Source organism: Palaemon carinicauda, chromosome 23, assembly GCF_036898095.1.
Source record: "Palaemon carinicauda isolate YSFRI2023 chromosome 23, ASM3689809v2, whole genome shotgun sequence".
Taxonomy (NCBI): Eukaryota; Metazoa; Arthropoda; class Malacostraca; order Decapoda; family Palaemonidae; genus Palaemon; species Palaemon carinicauda.
Genome location: NC_090747.1, coordinates 63277381 through 63292380, shown reverse-complemented (window position 1 = coordinate 63292380; position 15000 = coordinate 63277381). Strand labels below are relative to the sequence as shown.

Here is a 15000-nt window from a genome sequence, read left to right as displayed (position 1 = left end):
GGAATAGTTCTGCCCCGATTTCTTCCCTAAAGAAGGAATAGTTCTGGCCCGATTTCTTCCCTAAAGAAGGAATAGTTCTGCCCCGATTTCTTCCCTAAAGAAGGAATAGTTCTGGCCCGATTTCTTCCCTAAAGAAGGAATAGTTCTGCCCCGATTTCTTCCCTAAAGAAGGAATAGTTCTGGCCCGATTTCTTCCCTAAAGAAGGAATAGTTCTGCCCCGATTTCTTCCCTAAAGAAGGAATAGTTCTGCCCCGATTTCTTCCCTAAAGAAGGAATAGTTCTGGCCCGATTTCTTCCCTAAAGAAGGAATAGTTCTGCCCCGATTTCTTCCCTAAAGAAGGAATAGTTCTGGCCCGATTTCTTCCCTAAAGAAGGAATAGTTCTGCCCCGATTTCTTCCCTAAAGAAGGAATAGTTCTGCCCCGATTTCTTCCCTAAAGAAGGAATAGTTCTGCCCCGATTTCTTCCCTAAAGAAGGAATAGTTCTGCCCCGATTTCTTCCCTAAAGAAGGAATAGTTCTGCCCCGATTTCTTCCCTAAAGAAGGAATAGTTCTGCCCCGATTTCTTCCCTAAAGAAGGAATAGTTCTGGCCCGATTTCTTCCCTAAAGAAGGAATAGTTCTGCCCTGATTTCTTCCCTAAAGAAGGAATAGTTCTGGCCCGATTTCTTCCCTAAAGAAGGAATAGTTCTGCCCCGATTTCTTCCCTAAAGAAGGAATAGTTATACCTCTATTTCTTCCCTAAAGAAGGAATAGTTCTGTCCCGATTTCTTCCCTAAAGAAGGAATAGTTCTGGCCCGATTTCTTCCCTAAAGAAGGAATAGTTCTGCCCCGATTTCTTCCCTAAAGAAGGAATAGTTCTGCCCCGATTTCTTCCCTAAATAAGGAATAGTTATACCCCTATTTCTTCCCCAAATAAGGTTCCTTGAATACGGAAACTGATTTATGAATGTCGTGATAGTCAACACTTTCAGATGATTGATCGATTTGGGAATCTTTGGAATTTGTTAGGGAAATATGCTGGGAATTTTTGTGATGATTCATGGGGAAGGTGAATCTTTAATTGAATCGTGAGGAATTGTTGGTATATGGGAAAATCTTGGTGAATTTAAGGGAATTTTAGGGAAAATTTTGGATTTATAGGAATTTCTTTGAAAAGCCTGGGTAATTCTGAGGAATTTAATGAAATTTTAAGGAAATTTCAAGATTTATAGGAATGTCTTGGACATTCCCGATTAATTCTAAAGGAATTTAAGAAAATTTAAGGAAAATTTAGGATTTATAAAGATTTCTTTGAAAATCCAGATTAATTCTAATGGAATTTTAGAAAATTTAGGGAAAATTTAAGATTTATAAAGATTTCTTTGAAAATTCAGATTAATTCTAAAGAAATTTAAGAAAATTTAAAGGAAATTTAAGATTTATAAAGATTTCTTTGAAAATCCAGATTAATTCTAAAGAAATTTAAGAAAATTTAAAGAAAATTTAGGATTTATAAAGATTTCTTTGAAAATCCTGATTAATTCTAATGGAATTTAAGAAAATTTTCGAAAAAATTTAGGATTTATAAAGATTTCTTTGAAAATCCAGATTAATTCCAATGGAATTTAAGAAAATTTAATGAAAATTTAAGATTTATAAAGATTTCTTTGAAAATCCTGATTAATTCTAATGGAATTCAAGAGAATTTAAGGAAAATTTAGGATTTATAAAGATTTCTTTGAAAATCCTGATTAATTCTTGAAGAATATAAGAACATTTTTAAATCCGTGATTAATTCCTAGAGAATTATATATAATCATATATAATTATATATAATCTTAAATAATTAATGGGGGAATTCAACATGAAATCTAATAGACCATATATACATATGATCAGCGCCCAAGCCCCCTCCCCACCCAAGTTAGGACCAGGGAGGACCAGGTAATGGCTGATGATGACTCAGCAGATAGAAGCCAAAGGTCCGACCCGAAACGCTCCATCGATTAGAGTACTCAGGTACACCCCCCCCCCCCCCCAACAACAACACTCCCGACCCCTCACTGCTACACAGTGTTTACCTTCGATGTCAGGGTGATTAAACCTGACTGAGCTATCGCATGCCATTACACCCTCTGTGTACGTGTGTATGTGTGTACACAAGCACAGATGTACACATATACACACACGCATATATATATATATATATATATATATATATATATATATATATATATATATATATAAACAACAACTATGATAACAAGTGCTGCAGGAAAAAGGCCTCTGACATATCCTTCCACTTGCGTCTGTTTATGGTCTCTCTGTGCCACTGCACACCCGCAAACTTTCTTAGTTCGTCGATCTGTCGTCTTCTCTTCCTTCCCTTGCTTCATATACAATCTCTTAGGGACCCATTCTGTTATTCTCGATGTCCACCTATTTTCTGTCATTCTCATTATTTATGTCTTATTGTTATTCCCATCATTATTCTTTCCATGGCTCTTGAAGTTGTAACTAGCTTATGTTCTAAGGCTTTAGTAAGGCTCCAAGTTTCTGATGCATGAGTTTAAACTGGTAGGACCATCTAATTAAATGCTTTTCTTTTTAGAGAAAGTGGCATTTTACATTTCGTAAGTTTAGCAGTTCTGAGTCACCTTCAGGACAAAGACCTCAGACGTGTCCTTATTCATACCTGGGGTTTGGCCTGACTAGTACAGCTTTTCTATCATATGGATTGACTCCTAACGTCATTGACCTTTTGTCACTTAAATAATCCAAGGGTCGCTAGGCATGAGTTGATCACTGACTCGGCTTCTGTGAACTTAATTCATATCAACTTTACTAACTGAACATTGGACGTAAAAACATTATATTCTAATGAAGAAGTCAAAAGTCTTTTTTCTTTACTGTAGCCTTCCCCCTTTTTTCTGCGTTCAATGAATCTCTGGACTTACTGGAGAAATATGTATATATATATATATATATATATATATATATATATATATATATATACATATATATATATATATATATATATATATATATACATATATATATTTATATGTATATATATATATATGTATATATATCACGAAAGTTGACAGATGATGATCATGAAATATGTATTATAGCAACGAAAGTGAAAAGACTTGATTGGACTTAATACTTTCGTCTACATATATACAGTATATATATATATATATATATATATATATATATATATATATATATATATATATATATATATATATATATATATATGTATGTATGTTCCCGATGTTATAAATTATGTTTAAATGAAGAGAAAATTGGAAAATGATGTATTCTTTGGGAGCACCAGAATATAAATTAAAGGTAAAATGGCCGCTCATGAATGGCAGAGACTAACCATATACTGTATACATGTGATCAATGTCTACGCCCCATCTCCACCCAAGCTAAGACCAGGGAGGCCCAGGAAATGGCTGCTATTGACTCAGCAAGTTGATCTATAGGCTTCAAAAACTCCTCATCCTTAGCTCACAGGGATAGCAAGGTTACAGACACTACAAGAAACCATCCAGCATGAGCGGGACTCGAACTGCAGGGACGTATCTACAGGTCACAATAATAGAATATCTTTGCAACTACTTATCGGCCTTCTAATCTGCCCTTTATTCCCACTTACTATCTTTCCAATTCCTGTTTAACGTATGTGACTTTTACTTCATAAATCTAAAACGAGTCTAGCCCTGGACAGCGCCCCGTTTAGTGACCCCCAGCAATAAAAATGCAATTAAATATGAGCATTCGTGACTTATATGAGTTTTAGCATGTTAACTTGAGCTCTGGGAAGTCGACAGAGTTCGCTAGTGAGGGACACTTTTCATATCATGTACGTGTATATTATTATGTTCAGTAATATCTATTTTCTTTCCTCACTGGGCTATTTTTTACTGTTGGAGCCCTTGGGTTTGTGGTGTTCCTGCTATACAAACTGGAGGTGTAGCTTTGATACTACTACTACTACTACTACTACTACTAATATTAATAATAATAATGATAATAATAATATCTCTCCTATGTATTAAAGAACAAGTGTCTGGGTATATATATATATATATATATATATATATATATATATATATATATATATATATATATATATATATACACATGTAAATATATATATATATATATATATATATATATATATATATATATATATATACATGTATATATATATATATATATATATATATATATATATATATATATATATATATATATACTGTATGTACGTATGTAAGTATATATATGTATATATATATATATATATATATATTCTGTACATATTGTTTTTGTTATAATTCCTGTTAGTCTAGTTTTTAAGTATGATGTCTCTTTTTTTATTTCTATTAATTCTTATACTGTCTGGAGACATTGAGCGAAATCCGAGACCAGTACGTCCTAGATTTCGTCAATGTCGTCTTCTGTATTGCAATATTCGTGGTCTTCATGCAAATATCCAAGACCTTAGAGTTGCGTCCAGACAGTATGATATTCTTCTGTGCTCAGAAACTTTGGTTTCTAATATGAGGCACTCATCTGAGCTCCTTATAACTGGGTTTAAGAAGCCAATAATGTTGAAGCGTGATGCCATCCCTAGGGCCAGGGGAATAACGGTGTATATTAGGACCGAGTACCCTGCTTCTCATAAGTCCTGCTATCAATGTGGATGTCATGAGATTCAGGTAATAAAAGTTTGTGGCAGGCATAACAACTTTTATTTGTGTTCCATTTACCGGAATCCAGACATGGATGATTCTATCTTCGATTGTCTTCTTACCATTATGGCTAAGATACAAGAAGATGATAGAAAGGCTTCTTTTGTCTTTGTTGGTGATTTTAATGCTCACCATAGGGAGTGGTTAAGTTCTATCTCTCCTACCGATCGCCATGGCTTAAGAGCTTTAGACTTTGCCTCGGAATCAGGCTGTGAGCAAATCATAAATAAAGCTACTCACAGGTCTGGTAATTGCTTGGACCTCGTATACACTGACTCCCCTTGCGTTATAACTAGTAAGTTTGGTTCTCCAGTCGGGACATCTGATCATGCTTTGATTTCATTAGCAGTGAAGACTGAGCAGCCTGTCCCTGATATATCATACTCTTGTAAAATTTATATGAAATCCCAAACAGACTGGAATGGGATTTTGCATGATCTTTTTTGCTTGAATTGGTCACAATTATATAGTAGTGTAGATCCCGTTGTCCCTTTGAATGAGAATCTAGTCAACATAGTTGATAGGCGTATCCCTTCTCGTGTGCTAAGGTACCGAGTGAAGGACAAACCATGGTTCTATGATGATTGTAGACGTGCTTATTTGGAGAAGCAGGAAGCCTATCATCTTTGGAAGGGTAACAGATCAGATTTGACCTGGAACAACTATACTCAGCTTCCAGCTTTTGCTCAGAGAGTTTATGCCTCAACTGAAAAGGAGTACAATTTAACCATAAAAGAAACCCTTTCTGGTACAACTCAGGAACATAAATGGTGGTCTACCCTTGAATCTGCAGCAGTTCCTCCTTTACTTAAACCAGATGGCTCAGTCACTCACGATCCAAAGGAAAAGACAACCCTGTTGGCTGATGTTTTTGACAGTAAACAGATTAATGAAAAACTTGAACTTCCCCATTCCTGTTTTCCTGAGGCTAAACTAACTAGTTTAGCTTTTCGATCTCGTGAGATTAAAGCTCTGTTGATGGACCTTGATGCTTATGGAGGTGTAGACCCAAATGGCATTTTTCCTTTGTTTTTTATAAAGACAGCAGATTTCTTAGCTCCAAAGTTTTCTGTTATTTTGCGCAAGTTAGCAAGAAGAGGAGCTTTTAGCACTAGTTGGAGAATTATTAATGTTACTCCTCTATGTAAATGTGTTTGTGGTAGCTCAAATCCCACTGATTACTGCCCAATTTCCATAACTCCCATATTATCTAAAGTTTTTGAACGTCTTCTGGCAAAACGTCTTAATAGGTTTGCTGAAGGTAATCATCTATTCCCTAGTTTGCAATTTGGTTTTCGTAAAGGCCTTGGAGCATGTGATGCCCTTCTTACAATCTCCAATGCTGTAAAGAAATCCCTTGATTGTGGTCAGAAAGTTCGTATGATTGGCCTTGATTTTAGTGCTGCCTTTGACCGTGTTAATCGTGAGGCTCTTGTTTTCAAACTCAAACAGTTGGGAGTGGGTGGGTCGTTTCTTAGCATTATTATTGATTTTTTAAGTAACAGATCTCAAAGAGTTGTTGTTGATGGGCACCATAGTGAGTATAGGAATGTGATATCCGGTGTTCCACAGGGTAGTGTTCTTGGCCCATTACTTTTCATACTATATACACATGACATGTGGTTTGGCCTAGAAAACAAGCTTGTTGCATATGCAGATGATGCTACTCTCTTTGCATCAATTCCATCCCCTGAATGTAGATCTAGGGTTGGTGAATCCCTTAATAGAGATTTAGCTAGAATTAGTGCATGGTGCAAATTATGGGGTATGAAGTTGAATCCTAACAAAACTCAAAGTATGATTGTAAGTAGGTCAAGGACGGTGGCTCCTCATCATCCGGATCTCGGTATTGATAATGTTTCTTTAAATTTGTATGACTCTTTTAAAATTTTAGGTGTGATTCTCGACAGCAAATTTACTTTTGAGAAACACATTAGGTCTGTGTCTTCTTCAACTGCATAAAAAGTTCGCTTATTGACAAAGTCTTACAAGATTTTCGGTGATCAATCTATTCTGAAGAAGTGTTTTAATTCTTTCATTCTACCTTGTTTTGAGTATTGTTCTCCTGTCTGGTGTTCAGCTGCTGATTCTCATTTCAATTTGTTGGACAGAAACTTACGGACTATTAAATTTCTTATTCCTGATCTAGATATTAATCTTTGGCACCGTCGTTCAATTAGTTCATTATGCATGTTGCATAAGATTTTTCATAACTCTGACCATCCTTTACATTCAGATCTCCCTGGACAATTCTATCCTGTTCGTGATACTAGGCAGGCAGTTAATTCTAATAGCCAGGTCTTCTCCATCATGAGGCTCAATACTACACAGTATTCTAGAAGTTTTATTCCAGCTGTTACCAAGTTGTGGAATGATCTTCCTAATCGGGTAGTTGAATCAGTAGAACTTCAAAAGTTCAAAGTTGGAGCAAATGTTTTTATGTTGACCAGGCTGACATGAATCTTTTTAAAGTTTATATATGACATATCGGTTTTTGACGTTGTTACTGTTTCTAGATTGATTTATTGTTAACTTATTCTAATCATTTATTTATTTCCTTATTTCCTTTCCTCACTGGGCTATTTTTCTCCTATTGGAGCCCTTGGGCTTATAGCATCTTGCTTTTCCAACTAGGGTTGTAGCTTGGCTAGTGATATATATATATATATATATATATATATATATATATATATATATATATATATATATATATATACTGTATATATATGTATATATATATATATATATATATATATATATATATATATGTACACACATTTTCTCTCTCTATTATGGGGAGCAATTATAGATCGTCTCCTGTCACGGGAAACTGGAACAAAAGACAGTATAAGCGAACTCGCCAAACATCTCCAGTCCTATCAACATCGTTATCTTCATTAACAAAGGAGGGAATGGTAAAGGGGGGGGGGGGGCTTAGAAGGGGTGGGAGGGGGGGGGGCTTAGAAGGGGTGGGAGGGGGGTGGGCTCAGTTTAGAAGGTGCCGTATGCAATCAATCAATGAGTGTACCTTGGCAAAGAGTCTCTAAGAATATAAAATGTAAATGAAGATGGTCAACATTTGACTAAAGTCTACGGACTAGCTTTCTCTTTTTCATATGTTTTTAGCATTATTATTATTATTATTATTATTATTATTATTATTATTATTATTATTATTACCTCCGCCAATAAAGTTCAAATGAGGATATGTTTTACCCCCTGTTTGTGTGTGTTTGCATGTGTGTGTGTGTTTGTGAACAGCTCCCTGACCACAATTTTAATCGTAGGGTAATGAAAATTTCTGGAATTAATTTGGGAAGGTCAAAGGTCAAGGTCACTGTCAAGCAAAATGTCTAATTCCCGTAATCAGCCATAAGTTTGGACATCGTTGTCACAGAGACTTCAAACTTGGTTCATATTTGAGTGAATGATAATCCATGCCTATTAATACATGTTAAGGTCAAAGGTCAAGGTCAAGCTCGAGGAACAGGTTTGATTAATAATCTGCTGCGGTGGAGGTCTTCGCTCTACTTAGTGCCCCTCTAGTTATTATTGTTATTATTATTATTATTATTATTATTATTATCTAAGCTATAACCCATGTAGTACAAACAGGATGCTATAAGCCAAAGGGTTCTAACAGGGAAAAACAGTCCAGTGAGGAAAGGAAACAAGGAAATGAATGAACTACAAGACCAGTAATGAAGAGTAACAACATTAAAACAGATCTTCCACAAACTGTGTTGACTAGAACTTTAAAAGTTGTCCCTCTGTTCTTCTTGTGGTAAAGTCCTCCAAGTTGCCCTTTCCGTCGACCTCCCACTGGACGCCACAAACGCCACATCACCAGAGTGCTTGCATGGAGTGCAAAATAGGTTATGGCACACAAGCGGAAGTGCCACAGTGCCAGATGGCACACATACCACCTCTAATACTTTAAGGTAAAGGGGATGGCACCGAGTGCCATGCTCTCTCTCTCTCTCTCTCTCTCTCTCTCTCTCTCTCTCTCTCTCTCTCTCTCTCTCTCTCTGCATGTACACACAAACATATATATACAATAGTATCATCATCAGCCATAGCTAATCCACTGCAGAACAAAGGCCTCTCAGACATGTCCTTCCACTCACGTCTGTTTGTGGTCTTTCAATGCCAGTCCACACCAGCAAACTTTCGTAGTTCGTCAATCTATCGTCTTCTCTTCCATTCCCCTGCTTCTTTTGTAATCTATTAGGGATCCATTCGGTTATTCTTGATGTCCATCTATTGTCTGTCATTCTCATTATATGACATGTCCATGTCCATTTCTTTTTCCTATATGTTAGAATGTCGTCTACTTTAGTTTGCTCTCGTATCCACGTTGCTCTTTTCTGTGTCTTATTGTTATTCCCATCATTATTCTTGCCATAGCGCTTTAATTTGTGAGTATATATATATATATATATATATATATATATATATATATATATATATATATATATATATATATATATTTATATATATATACATATATATATATATATATATGTATATATATATTTATATATATATATATATATATATATATATATATATATATATATATATATATATATATATGCGTGTGTGTGTGTGTGTGTTCCATGCCTGTAGTTAAATGAGACAGCGGAACTTTACATTTTACACGTTATTATAAAAAGGAATTAAAGGAATTTTTACATTTTTGAAGCGAGAATTCCCTTAGACGGGACCCTGTTAATTTAATGACAGCCCGACTGGCTGGCTGTCTTATGACCAAGGAAAGCACCCAAGCTAGGACCAGGGAGGGCCAGGCAATGGCTGCTGATAACTCAACAGGTAGACCTATAGGTTCCCCTAAAACCCCATCCTCAGATCATAATGATGGTGAGGTTGCAGTGACCAAAAGGAACTAACGAGTTTGAGCGGGACTTGAACCCCAGTATGTCGATCACGAGGCAAGGACGTTATCCACATTTATTAAAGTCATGGGACGTTTAAGAGAGCTCAATGATCAATGATCTCTCTGAACAAGTTTTGAAACTCATGATACTCTTAAAAGTCCAATGATTTTATGGCACTGAATTAAGAGATCACATATATATTTACCTGTCCAGGGCTCAGGACATTATAATATATATATATATATATATATATATATATATATATATATATATATATATATATATATATATATATATATATATGTATATATATATATATATATATATATATATATATATATATATATATATACATACATTATATACAAATATGAGTATATACATTATATATATATATATATATATATATATATATATATATATATATATATATATATATATATATGTGTGTGTGTGTGTGTGTGTGTGTGTGTCTGGGAAATTTCATGTATTACATATATATTTATATGTATGTGTATAAATGTTGATATATAGGTGAATACATGTCTATGTAAAAGTATGCATATACATGAATATGTACAATATATATATATATATATATATATATATATATATATATATATATATATATATAAATGTATGTATATATATATATATATATATATATATATATATATATATATATGCATGTGTATGTATGTATATGTATATGTATATTCACTGCACATTTTTTCATAGGTGTTTGTTCCTAAAGACGTTGGTTGACTTCCCAGTTATATTTTAGTCCACCTCTTCCTTGGTTGCGATCATCCACAGTTGACTGACTACATTGCATCTAGGATGGTTTTTTCATTATAAATTTACCCCAATTTCTATTTGAAATACATTGTGCCTTTGTCCCTCTCCTCCATTTGTAATGCGTTTTAACAATTATAATACATCGATTGAAATACAGTACGAAGACTTATAATTTCAATAGAATTGATTACTAATTAATCTATAATGAGGAATAATGAAAGTTTACTATTTTCTAATATATTCCCAAAATTTTATTTGTTCAATGTTATGGATATTGTCTTTTGATGTGCAAGGAAATCATTTCACTGATTATGATAAGCTGTCGTTGGAATCGAAAATTGCCCTATAATCACTATTATTACTTTGCCGCTGAGATCAACTGGGGCTCCAGAATCATTGACATGCTCCGCTCTCAAGCATCGTGACTTGGCCACCACTAAAATGGTCCTTGCTCCGGTGTGGCTCTCTTGGCTTGTAAATCTACGTTATGTCTTTGCTCCACTGTGGCTCAATTCACTCGCAAATCTACGTTATCTCGTTACTCCTCTGTACAGGGATGCGCTGCGCACGCCAGCCACGCGGGTCAAAATCAAAGTATCATAATTACCTATAATCTGTTTTATTACTATTATTTTTATGTTTATATGTATCAACTGTGAGAACGTGGCGGCCAATCACGATGCTTGTGGTCGGAGAATGGGAAAGAATTTAGGCCTTACAGTCGATCTATTCAATTCACAGATATAAAAAAAATTATTGTGCATTGACTGGTATAGAAAGACCATAAACAGACGTAGTGGAAGAATATGTCTGAGGACTTTCTTGCGATATGCTAGCAACGGCTGGAAGGATATGTCAGAGGACTTTCCTGCAATATGCTAGCAACAGCTGGTAAGATATGTCTGAGGACTTTCCTGCAATATGCTAGCAACAGCTGGTGACATATGTCTGAGGACTATCCTGCAATATGCTAGCAACAGCTGGAAGGATATGTCTGAGGACTTTCCTGCAATATGCTAGCAACAGCTGGAAGGATATGTCTGAGGACTTTCCTACAATATGCTAGCAACAGCTGGTAAGATATGTCTGAGGATTTTCCTGCAATATGCTAGCAACAGCTGGTAAGATATGTCTGAGGACTTTCCTGCAATATGCTAGCAACAGCTGGAAGGATATGTCTGAGGACTATCCCGCAATATGCTAACAACAGCTGGAAGGATATGTCTGAGGACTTTCTTGCAATATGCTAGCAACAGCTGATAAGATATGTCTGAGGACTTTCCTGCAATATGCTAGCAACAGCTGGAAGGATATGTCTTGAGGACTATCCTGCAATATGCTAGCAACAGCTGGAATGATATGTCTGAGGACTTTGCCCTGCAATGCACTAGCAACAGCTGTTGATGATGATGATATGAATATGGGATGAAGATGAAATAACCTGTAACTATAAAACCAAATGCCCTTGGTCTTATAATTCTCTTACAACCTTGTCTATTTTACTTGCATCATTTTTCACAAAATAATACAAAAGTTCAAAGTTTACTATTTCTTAATTATCGTGGAACTTGAAAATTTCAAACTTGCAGCGAATGGTTTTATGTTGAACAGGCTGACAAGTCTCTCTGCATATTTTATGTTTGAAAAAATCTATTTCGATACTGTTACAGTTCTCAAAGTATTTTATTTCAATTGTTCATTACTTCTCCAATTTATCTATTTGCTTTTCTTCCTTTCCTCACTAGGCTATTTTTTCCTATTAGAGTCCTTGGGCTAATAGCATCCTGCTTTTTCACTTAGGGTTATAGCTTAGCTAATAATAATAATAATAATAATAATAATAATAATAATAATAATAATAATAATGATAATAATAATGATAATAATAATAATTTTGGATATTAAAAATCCACTGTTATATACTTTGTATATTGAAAAATGCAGGAGCTTTCTCACTATTTCGAAAGTGCCTCTTCAGCTGGAAAATAATAAAAATGATAATAACATCGTGGATGCTCACAAGAAAAGAAAAAGCGAGTCAAATTTCAACCAGTCAGCATGGTTTCATATTACGACTCTCCTCTGCGTCGAAACCTTATCAAGATGATTCAATCCAACGTTTCTTTGGTGACCTTGTCTGTTTTATCTTGTGTTTGAAAAATTAACAATTTTAATAGGAAATGTAATTCACGTATCATTTCAAATTAAGCCATAGCCTCTGTACCATGGTCTTCCACTGTCTTGGGTTACAGTTCTCTTGCTTGAAGGTACACTCGGGCACACTATTGTATCTTATTTCTCTTCTTGTTCTTTGAAGAATTTATAGTTTATATCTGAAGGATATAACTTATTGTTGTTATTGTTCTTAGAGTATTTTATTTTGATTGTTTATTACTTCTCTTGTGGGGTATTTTCGTCTTTGTTTCCTTTCTTCACTAGGCTATTTTTCCCATCATGATTGTTTATTACTTCTCTTGTGGTTTAATTATTTCTTTGTCTTCTTTCTTCACTGGGCTATTTTTCCCCTTTTGGAGCCCTTGGGTTTATAGCATCTTGCTTTTTCAACTAGGGTTGTAGCTTAGATTATAATAATAATAATAATAATAATAATAATAATAATAATAATAATAATAATAATAATAATAATAATAATAATCATAATAATAATAATAATAATTTGAATATATAATCATTACTAATATGTATTGTACCTTGTGCCCTTTTACATCTAGAATTTTATATTTCCCGCATTCCTTTTTTTACATCTATTTAAAGCTTCGTGGCTCCGGACTCCATTTTGCAACCTTTAAAACCCTAGAGACACGTGACAGGACGTCAGTTGAGAGAGAGAGAGAGAGAGAGAGAGAGAGAGAGAGAGAGAGAGAGAGAGAGAGAGAGAGATGGCCTGAAAAAATTCTCCAGTGATCATTCTACAAAAGAGAAAGACTTATTATTATTATTATTATTATTATTATTATTATTATTATTGTTGTTGTTGTTGTTATTATTGTTTTTACAAATGCAACAACTACTACTTCTATGATTACTACTACTATTACTATAATTACTATCACACAAAAAACACCACGTTTTAACAAATATAGGGCACTAAAATACTATTCCATATTCTCTGTGAAATATAGCATTACGACCATATACAAAAAAATCGTTTTTTAAATTGCATCACTATAACAATAGCAGTTTTCTAAGTAAATATCATTAATATTCTATTCCATCATTGTCCCTATTATTTGTCCCTTATCTTAGTATATACGAATTTCCAACTCATAACTGATAAGAACCGGGAGTATTTTACCGTACTAACACTAATGAGATAACAACGAGGAAGTAATACATGCGAATATACATGCAATTGTACAGTCAATTGGAGAATTTGCAAAGGTTATGTATCCGTTTGTTTGTCTGTTTGCAAGCAACTTCACACAAGAACTACAGTTGGTTGACTTATTGGATATGACCCATGTAAGAATCTGTAACATTTTGGATAAAGTATATCAAAGTACAAGTGCGCAGCAGTACTTTGAAAATAGTCGCAATGTCCTTACACAAAAACTACTGTACCGATTTTGACCCAAATTGGTAGTCATGTTGGATGACCACGAATGAATCTGTAACGTTTTTGATAAAGTACATCAAAGTGCAAGTATGCAGCAGTATTCTGAAAATAATAGCATTATTAAATAAATTGCAATTCATTTTTTAGTTTATTTTCTTATTTGTGAATAACATTACGCAAAAACTACTTAACCAATTTCAACGAACCTTAGTTCCCTCCTTAAATTACCTTCTCCCTGATTCTAAACTCCTTGGAGGGGCACACTTAAGATGCCTAACACATTACGTCTACACAGGGGGCCCTGTCTGCCCATAAGGGCTGGGAAAGAACCTCTGTCTCTCTGACTCTAGGGTCATTGGTTTGGTGTTTTGTACACCCAAGACGCCTAACACACAAAGTCTTTGCAGGAGCCTGTGTTTAGCCAGAAGAGCTACCCCCTGCAATGATAATGTGCATAAACAAACATGTCTGGTTCTATTATGCAAGGAATCAAGAACTGGATTTGTGAGTATAGACCAATTGGGCCGGCTCTGAGGCAGGAGAGGGTGTTCTTCTCTGGGGTGTTATCAAGGGAAACCCCATCTTTTGCATCGTAATGGAACAGTTGATAGAAGTTCGACGCGAAGAAGAAAGAAAGGATGCAGAATCAGAGGTAAATTACAAGATTAGAAGACTAGAAAGCGGGTTTGGCTAGGGGCCAATGGGACGCTGCCACGACCTTGGAGTAATGTGAGCTTTCAGTGTGCTTGTGAGGTGCGCTGATGCAATACCCACCCACTAGGGCAGGGAATCAAGAGATTCATAAACTGGATCTAAGAGGGAGGAAAAGGAGGAACTGGGAGGAAAATAGAAATGAGACACAAGTGAAGGGAAGTTGTATCAAGAAGGAAATGGAAAGAAAAGATAAACTATGCTTTTGTTATACTGACATGAGTGAATACGTTGGTAAACTTTGAAGGAAGAATCTCTTAATGCAG

The 15000-nt window shown here is 34.9% G+C and overlaps 1 protein-coding gene across 1 annotated transcript in view; it reads right to left on the bottom strand.

The window, feature by feature from the left end:
* LOC137616948 (uncharacterized) overlaps window positions 1–15000 on the bottom strand; it is an 84277-nt gene that overhangs the window by 67019 nt on the left and 2258 nt on the right. The window lies entirely within an intron of this gene.